Raw genomic sequence first — 10358 nt, forward strand, 5'->3', positions numbered from 1 at the left:
CTCAAATATCCCAAAGGGCTGTAGCCGGAGTTTGGCTATTGAGTGAAAGAGTCTCCTGAGTCTATGAGCTCAAACACAATCCTTTTCAGGGTGTAAATGAAGCTGGGCACAATTAGGCAGAAAACGATATCTTTAAAGGAAAAAGAAAGTCTATGCAGGCTGCAGTCCAACTTCAGTAAAAATAAAAGAGAAAGAAAAGCCTTACCCTTGGATAAAGTGACCTTCAGTGGATGTAAGTAAGAAACAATAGTTTTAAGTCTCATATTCTTTGGATTCTCTCTCTCAAAGAATAAAACTCTTTAATATGGAAGAGGTAAAACTAATATACATTTTATTTTATTTTTTATTTAAATTTTTTTTAAGATTTTATCCATTCATATGAGAGAGAGAGAGAGAGAGAGAGAGAGATAGCTCTTGCATGTGTGTGATCAGCAAAAGGGGCAGAGGGGGAAAGTGAGAGAGACTCTGAAGCAGACTCTGCACTCAGAGTACAGAGCCCCGCATCCCAATCCCACATCCCTGAGATCATGACGTGGGCCAAAACCAAGAACAGGAGGCCCAACCCACTGATCCATCCAGGTGCCCCAATTAATACACACTTTAAAACTCTACCAGTTGTTTGAAACAATTGGGCAGCCTGCTCAGCTGCAATTGTATATATTCTAAATTCAGTCAGACAATTTTTTTAATTGTCAAAAAAATTTATTTCCATTAGTTAAAGACTTCATACAAAAGTTTCCAAAAAAACATTTAAGTAGAACTGAATATGATTTCTTCAAGATGTTGGTTTTTAAATATTTTCTTTTATTTATATAAATGCTATAAATATATTTAGACCCAATGTTGTTACATTCTCTAACATTTTAGTAGATAACTGAGCAGTGGTTCTTTGTCCAAATTATTTATCTTAATATGTCCTTATTTTCTTGTTTCTATGACCATGGCTTTGCCCTTAAGATTTAATAGTGGTTTTCATAATAGGGGAAGTTCCAGAAGCCAATTACTAAGATCTTGTAGAATTTAACAGAATAATTCAAATGGTGCCCAAGAGATTCAGTGTATTTATAACACCAAAAAGAGAAAGGTAGAAAAAGAAACTTGAAAGAAACTCCAAAGTTCTTTTGAGTTCAATAGCTGTCTAACTAAATAAAATGTGATGTGAGATTTTAGGGCAAAAGGCAGCAAAGACTGTTGTGTATTAGTTCTTAAAGAATTGTACCTTCAGCCTGCTAATAGCTGTCATTCCCATAACCTTTGAAGAAATACAAATAGCACAGGCTCTGAGTTTACCTCCACCTCGATGATATAGCATTTTTCCCCCATTTGCAAGTCTTATTCAGCACTTTAGGTTACCTCTTGAAAAATTGCTGACTGGTTGACTGCTCCTGACAGATAAGACTTCTAGACTGCTTTTGACAAAAATGATTGCAGATCACTATTTTAGCAAATTCCCAATATTATAATTACATCATCAAAATATTATTTGTGTTGCCTGAAAATATGTTGATGATAGGAGCAAAAGAGTCATTGCTACATATGATAGAAAGTTCTATAGAAAAAAAAAAGAAATAAAAATAAAGTTATTTAGAAATTATTCAGTACCCAAGAACTTCAAAAATGCCTGGTGAAGGAGTTGGAATTTCTGAATTCTGGAGTTCTCAAATATTTAATCTTGAGAAAATTATCAGAGATTTGGGCCAAAGATGAGTCTTTGTGTCAACTTGCTTTTCTATTAGGTAAGCAAATGAATATAAACCCTATCATTTCCTGGACCATTCCTATCTCAAAGCAAATTACATAGTAGCAGGGAAGCAATGCTCTTTGGAAATAAATCTTCTGGACAATTTCTATAATGCAGATAGATGCAGAAGAAAGATTTGACTCCAAAAAATTTTATTCTTATTGCTTTGAAAATAAATGCAGATGTGCCCCTATCGTGGACCTGAAATACTCAGACAAATGTGATAGCAAAACAAACATTATCTGACCCAAAAACTGGAAACATAAACAGAAGTTACCAGGAGATAGATTTCAGCCTAACATCAAACTCATCTTTCAAACAATCAGAATTGCCCTCTAATGGAATAAATGGCTTCATTATGGGTAGAAATTCCTGTTTACAGATGCTCTTAAACAAAAGCTTTTTAATAAATAAGGTAACTGGGCCCAGTATATAACCTACAAGTTTAGATTCTTAAGCATGTACTTCACCAAAAAAAAGAGAATATTTAACTTTAGTACAACTTGACAAACCACTTCCATTAGTAGGTATCATTTTTTATCCTCAAAAAGAGACTTCAAGAAGTGTCTGGGTGGCTCAGATGGTTGTCTGTGGCTCAGGTCATGATCGTGGAGTCCAGGGATAGAGCCTTATATGGCTCCCTGCTCAGTGGGTTATCTTTTTCTCACCTCTCCCTCTATCCCACCCCACTCCTCCACCCCCTGCTCATGTTTCAACTCTCTCTCTCTCATAAATAAATAAAATCTTAAAAAAAAAAACAGGGTTCAAACAAAACAGTAATTGTCAAGCATGTGCACTGTTGTCAGCTCATACAGGGCCAGCCTGATGAGCCATGGACCTTACAAAATTACAAGTCGTTTCCTCAGTTCATATGGGTAATTAGCTGGAAATCTGTTTTTACAAATTATTGAAAGCTACTAAATATCCTCTTGAGTGGTTTATTAAATGTTTCTAATGTTTGGAATCCATAAACAAATGTTGGCACATTACTAGAGCTTACTGAGACTCAAATTAAGTATTCTATTTAATTTGGTTATCACACAGCACAGGGGTACAATGTAGATGTACTTTCATATTCCCACAATTTTAGGGAAGGAAGCTTTGTTGCTAGATCATTAACAGGAATGTCTTTGAGTTGATTGCAGCCTTCACCTCCTATTATTCTTAATAATACATTATGGTTATATTAACTTCATCATTATTAATTGAGTTCATGTGAGTTGTTTTGTTGCATGGGGAGGTGCATAGATTCATCACTGGTAATGTCTGTAAAATACCATTAACTAGTCTTCCACATACTGGACACATGAAGCCATGACAATTTGAAAGTGATATAAAGAACAGTAAAGAAGCTTCCCCAAAATATATTTGCCATGTTTCCTTTTCATGACTAGGTACGTGGTCTATTGGAATGATCACATAAATAGAATATGTCTCAGAAAAATTCTAGAAGGGTATATTAAAAATCTTCTAACAAACTGGAAGATTTCTAGAAGCCTTCAGAGCCCTAGTTTTTAATTTCGATTCTACACCATGGAATTCCTTCTCATGTTCAGAAAGGAGATTTGAGAGTGAGTTAACACATGTTAACTTATAGGAAGAAATTTAGTCACACAGATACCATTCTTTAAGAATGCTTCCTAGTTCAGAAGAATCATAAAGAATCAAGAACACAGACATGACGTACTCCAATCACTGTACTGCTGCTATATTTCAGAAACAGGGAAATTCACCACCAAGCATGTAAATGTGAAAAAAAAAAAAAAAAGACTAGCACCTCAAGTGACTGATAGCCCACTCACCCCTGGCAAACCTCCAAGTAGCCAGAAGGGAAGCTTTCATAGAAAAAGACCCAAACACATCAAGACACAGAGTTATAGGTAGGCTTACATGGAAACAGGTGAACAACAGAAACAAGAGCAGTAACACAGAAGTAAATAGTAATCTTGATAGAGAAAATACTATTGAATGAACTATGAGCTAAAATTCTTTGCTTAGTCATCATAAAGAGATTTTCTTAACTCAATATATTTATTTTAAACAAAGAGATAAATTAGAAGACAAAAACTTCAATTATGAGTAAATCTCTCTTTCCCAACCACCAGTCCTTGGAGAAAAAAGGAAGTACAAGGCAATTTTCGAGCTTGCCACAACCATCTGATGGTAGTTTTCTGAAGGAAAAATATAAGGTCTCAGAGCTTACATGAGTCCCTAGCTCTTTATCAGTATGGTAGATATCTCAGGGCTCACTAAAGAATATCCTATAACCTACACATGTATAACAGTGTTCTTTGTCAGACCAGGGGGCTGAAATCATTTGTGCTATGAAAGATGCAATACCCATCTTAATCAAATATTATTTGAATAATATAAAAACATATTAAAATGAGAATTATGGTTTTCAGATCCATGTCTTGACAACAGTTATAAAGCATAACTTGCTTCTAAGAAGAAAACATCAGAAAAGAATGGAATAGAACTAATGAGTTACTACCTAGCATATCCAATAATCTACCACACTGTGAATGTTGACCACAGTACTTGTGAATAACTTAGTAACGGGGTGAGTGAAACTGTTAAATTGCTGTGAGTGGTAATTTTATGGACAAACTACTGACAAAATAACAAATCAAATCAAATTGAAAGTAAAAAAGTTGAAATAACACTAATTCTGTTAATAGTGGCATGCTGGAAAAAAAAATCATGCATTTGTACTTTCAAACAATAAGATGAAGTCAAATTATGCATAATCTCCAATAGTGTGACTTTGTTTGGATCATTAGCATCACAGACAAGAAAAGAACTGGAAAATTAAAGACATAAAAATTAGTTCAATATTTTTAATTAGATTAGCATATTTCTTTTGCTGGTAAAATGACAACTTACTGAGAACATTAATGGATTTTACTACCTATGCTTGTAAAATATTTTTATAAATATCACCCAAAAATGTCTATTTCTGCTTTAGTTCTGTTAATATCTTCCTCAAAATGTTCATTTGTCATTGTTTTCTTTGTCAAATATTGGAGCACTCATGGGGATGCATTGCATTTGGAACAACATCCAGTACTAGGTGCAAAATGCAGCATTAGATGTCTTGAGAATAGTGAGTAATTACAAAACACTGTACAATTTTAATGCTTCAATGGGCTTTTCATTCCGTATTGAATTTAATTTAACTCAACCCTTAAAATTTTAGAAAATTTCTTAGTAGGAATGACTTTCTATGTGAAGTCTCTTAATGAGCACAGGGCCCAGCACTATAATGTCATTCTCTAATTGAATCTATTATAATAATATTGGGTTGGTGTGATGCTACTGAACTACCATCAGTAAGATGTACAACATGAGTTGTTCTGAAGAAGTTAGTAGTATATATTTTTCTAAGACTTAGGGATAAAATGTGGGGAAGGAAATATTCACCAACCCATCCATCTTGGCTTCCTAGCACACTACAGCCAAATCAGGAAAGAGATATATAAATTTAAAGCCATTATATAGGTTATTTGGGCCAAGAATACCTAATTCTCAGAAAGAAGAAGGGTTGTAGGACTTAAATTATCCACAATGACTGCCTAAGCTGATAAATGTACCAGATAATTTCTAAACTCTCCACTTCACTTTGTCTGTGTAGCTACAACTGTGTTTAGAGAGTCTCACACATGGCTTTAAATTGACTCATTTGTAATATACTGCAGATTGTACTTTCATTTATTACTGGGTGTTGCTCTGCACTGTATCATAACTTCAGCCTTTGGACAGCATCTGAACATTTTTCACCAGTGGCCTCTACTTTACACAAAGTTCTGTGTAGTTATTACCTACCAATATAAAAAACAATTTCAATAATTTCAATGAATTATCCACATAACAGCTCATAATATTATTTTAACACACCAAAGTTAAAGTGAATTTGCATTATTTTTAACCAGCTATGAAAATGTATCTAAAGATTTTAAATGAAATGATATCTCCCTCAACCACACAGAAGTTATTATAAGCCTTATATCAGAAAGCACACATGATGGTTCCTTCTAATTCAACTGCTTTAGCAATTATAAATTGGTTATCATTTCCAAAAGTTGGCCTTTTGGATATGTTCAAGGATAAACTTTCCAGAAGTAATCAAACCTATTTTCAATATCCATGCATCATAATCTTCAAAGCTCTTACCTTTTTTTTTTTTTTAAACTGGAGACTTTTGTGTATAAAAGGAATGCTAAAAAACAATCGTTATATAATGTTTTCTGTTTCCATATTGGATTTTCCTAAGTATCTGATTAAATTTTTTTCTGTGATAAAATTCTACAATCATGTGGATAAATAATAACCTTTCTTAGAATTATTTTGATAATGCAACAGTATTTCTGAAATAGAACCTCATACACATGAAGATTTGTTTTTGTTCACTGCTTAGTTCTTTTACTTCTTCCCCAAAACAGCATAAAGCGATTAGAATGGCTTCCTAGATTTATCTTAAATTTTGCCAAGAATTAGAATGCATGTGGCCTTGACCAATCTCATTAGCCTAATGATAGTGAGATATATGAGGTTTTTGTCATCCCACCCCATATGGGGTCTGGCTTCAAGGGAAAATGCAGCCATCATAAAATAACCTCAGCAGATAACAACTGCACCACAGTCTGTTCGAAGCAAGGCATCCAATATCTGCTAAATTTACACATTCTCCTTCCAAATTTAGGTCTTTTTTTTATTCAGAAAATATTTGTTTCATTTCTTTTTTTTTTGTTTTTGAAATACACCAATCTTTATGTATATCGCTCAGGAACATACCAGAGTCTTCCTGAAAATAATGTATACATCATCCCTGGCACATGAATAGAATCTCTGCTTTCTCACGCCATATTTCTCTTTCTTTACACATATGCAAAAAGGTCTCATTTAAATCAGAGGAAATGAAATTTCTAGTTTAACTAGTAAATTTTTTTTTCAGTCAGTATGGCCAGAAATGGCATTCTTGCCACTGGTTTTCTTCTTTAAAAAAAAGAAAAGAAAAGAAAAGAAAAGTTTGTTTGTTTCGGGGCTTGGGTTCTTTTTCTTTTTTCTGTCTCTTCCTCTCTCTGGGTTTTCTGTTTTATTTATGATGATTCTTCTGACCTTAAATTAGCAAAGAATTATGCATACGTGCCCCAATGTTCCCTACATCGTTGAGTAACTAAGAACCAAGTACTTGTGTAGAATTTCACTGAAATTTTATCTGAGGATAGATGACATCTAACTCTGTAACACATTAATGACGTTTTTATTTGCACCTTTTCATCTCGCTTCTCTGTGAAAACCTTTTGAGGAAATATTCTCAAGTTGCCAAGTCAGCCACATGTTCTCCCTTTATATTTCCCTTACTTTGATTCAGGGGTAAAAAATCATATCCATTATAATAAAGAGTAATAATAACTTCTGAACATTACAGTAATTCTAGTTGTCATGATCTTCTCTCATTTTGACTTTGGCAATTATTTTTATATATATATCCAAGATAACCTATCCAGTCTAGGCATCACTTCTTCCTGTCCTTCTCTTTTACTTTATATCCACACCATGCCTTTCGTCTCAAGATCTCAAAGCGGTTCTTTTTTCTCTAATATGTCTTTATATTCTTTCAAGAACCAGAGGCTATTATTATTATTATTACTACTACTACTACTATTATTGTTGCTCTAGCTTTCTTTTATTCTGGTCTGGTTGCTTAGAAGCATGAATTTGAATACACTCTCTAGCAGCTTCTATCCTTCCACTTTTAAAATGGTTATTCTTTTTAATCCATTGAAGTGTATTTGACTATCATTTTTAAAAATCTTTTTTTTAAGTCAAAACGCAACTCTCTGGAAACCAATGAATCTCATTGCCACGGTATGGTAGGTTCTCCTGCTTCAAGATCTATAATCATTTCTTCAGTGTCAGTAATAAAATGCTTCAGTAACCTCTCCCAGCCCCCTGGCAATCTGCCTACTAATGTCAGGCCATTCTCCCCTGTAATCCTGCTACTCAAAGAGCCAGGAATGATGGTGCTGCTGCCATGGCAAGTTGGAGCATTGGAGGTCTGGAAGTCTTTCCTGTGTTTTACATAAGATATTAGCTGAAGAATGTATTTTGCATAATTAAGAAGTTTATTTCATTGCCAGCTTCCCTTGAGACCATTTTCTCCTCCCATATCAACTTGCCTATCAACATATGGCCTTTATTTCTAGATTAACAAGTGGTTTCTAGTCCTGCTTCATTTCTTCCAGTGAACACTCCCTTGTTACCTTACCCAAGATCACACATGAGTGCCCAGCTCTCCAAATAAGAATTGTTGGGAACTACATGTACATGAAAATTTGCATGAATCTGCAATTTTATTCTTTCTTCCAAGCAGGCCAACTCGCCATATCATTTGATATGTACAAAGCACTGGGTAAGCTACCACAATATGATAATTAAGAAAATCCTACTGGTGTTCTCAAGGAGATCATTGTCTAATGTGGATAACACACATAAACAGAAATATAAACAAGATGGGAGATGTACAGTGAGAAGTGTCATGGGATATGAAGAGAATGTGCAGAGAGACCCTTGGTCCAGTTGAGGAAGTCAGTGAGGAGGTCAGGAAAGATATACTGGAGAAAAGAGAGTCTGAACAGAGATATAACAATTGAGTGGAAATTAAGTAGTCAGAGTGTGGGAAAAGCATCCCAAGAATAAGGAAAGTATGAATAATGGCTTCAGGATGATAAATACCACATTGTACCCAGGGAATTACTAGTTTGCTGTTATTTTTTTTTTAAAGATTTATTTATTTATTCATGAGAACCACAGACTGAGAGAGAGAGGCAGAGACATAGGCAGAGAGAGAAGCAGCCTCCTCGCAGGGAGCCTGCTGCAGGACTCGATCCCGGAATCCGGGATTGCGACCTGAGCCAAAGGCAGGTGCCCAACTGCTGAGCCACCCAGGCATCCCTAGTTTGCTGTTATTAAAAAAAAAATCTGAGATGAGTATGCCAGCAGGAAGAATGGAAGACATAATTGTGAACCAGATCTTGAAGAGTCATATGCAGCACTTCGAATTTGCAAAATGAGAAATTAAATAGCGCTTTAGTTTTGTATAATCGGAAGCCTCAAACCTGAGTGTAATATTAGTTTGCCACAAAGTACTGGCAAAGGATGCTCATGAAAACTTCTTTATCAGGCATTGTAAAAGAGTCATTTCAAAAAAAAAAAAAAAAAGAAAGTTATTCATTTAATATATATTTATTGTGGGGCTACTGTGTGCTGAGAATGTCACAGTGAATAGACTATGTATGCCTTCACGGAGCTCACATTGTAGTGGGAAAGAAATAAAAGAAACAAATAAATTAATAATAACAGCAAAAAAAAAAAAAAAAGAGTCATTTCAAAGAAAAAGATAAAAACCCAAGGGCTTGCTCAGGTGTTGGCCAGGGCAGTGAAAAAGTCGTAGGGACTAAGCTGGCCAGGGCAAATTACCCTTAGCAGAAAGGAGGACCTGGAGGAGGGCAAGTATGAGAAGTCGCCAAAAACAAAGTAAACCACATAATAATAATTACATTCCTTTGAAATGTCATATTTGTGTTCCATTAAATTCAATAAAATTGTAGGTTGCAACAGAGACACAAACCCAAAAATGTGTGACCCATTATGCATGTCCTACCATGCTGCATCACACCCAGTATGATGTGGATGCTAGCACTTCCCTTCCCACAAGTTTCTCCCTCTTTTCAGGATTGACTTTCCTCATCAGGTAAATGTATCCTTTGCTTGCCAGTCAAGTCTGAGGTGCTTAAAAGAAAAAGAGGCCTCATAGCAAAATGTCAAGAAAGAATGGAGCTCCTTCAAACGTGACAAATAACAGCACCCTGTATTTCCCATGGTATTCCTAAACTAACCAACAGAAAAAGTGTCTAGATATCACAACTAAAAGATTATGCAGCTAATTGAAGGTCATAGAGAAAATCAGTCATCTCGAGATCAGGGCCCAGGCCTCTGACTCATGGTTTAAAATCCCTCAGTGTGTCACTTATCTAAGGGAATGCTGTGGGTTAATCTACAACTGCACTTTGCCAAAATCCTTTTCCAAAAATTTTTAGCCAGACATTGATCTAGGATAGCAGATGATGCCTACATCATAAGGAAGATTTCAGACTTTTTATCTCTTTTTGTGATAACAAAGATCTGAAAGCTTTGTTAAGGAAAGTGGTTATAAGCCAGTTTCTGTTCAAGCCTCTGGTAAATGTTCTGAGAAATAGGCAACCGTAGAGTTAAAAGGAGGGAGTTGTTAGATTTCTAAGGCAATGCTATCCTCTTCAGAAGATCTGTAATTCATATGTTTTATAGTCTACTTGAGACTATGTTCCACAGCATTTCTTTTAGTCCCTGAGAGCTCTAGCAGCAGTTAATTGACCAAGAAAGGCATGTATCATTCCAGGTCTGTCATTTAAGTGGAATGATACTGTCTGCATAATTCTTTTCTGCATACTTGGACCTAATAGGTTTTAGAAAAGTTTATGATAGGACATGGAAAACACAGTTTTGAATAGGTTTTCCCACTAACTTCCTACTAGAAATAGCTACTAATGCATAGCAACCCATTATGACAGTTCCT

At 35.1% G+C, this 10358-nt stretch overlaps 1 protein-coding gene across 1 annotated transcript in view; it reads right to left on the minus strand.

Annotated features, from left to right (window-relative positions):
* NXPH1 (neurexophilin 1) overlaps positions 1-10358 on the minus strand; it is a 433080-nt gene that overhangs the window by 92979 nt on the left and 329743 nt on the right. The window lies entirely within an intron of this gene.

The sequence above is a fragment of the Canis aureus genome, chromosome 18 (genome assembly GCF_053574225.1).
Source record: "Canis aureus isolate CA01 chromosome 18, VMU_Caureus_v.1.0, whole genome shotgun sequence".
NCBI classification, from domain to species: domain Eukaryota; kingdom Metazoa; phylum Chordata; class Mammalia; order Carnivora; family Canidae; genus Canis; species Canis aureus.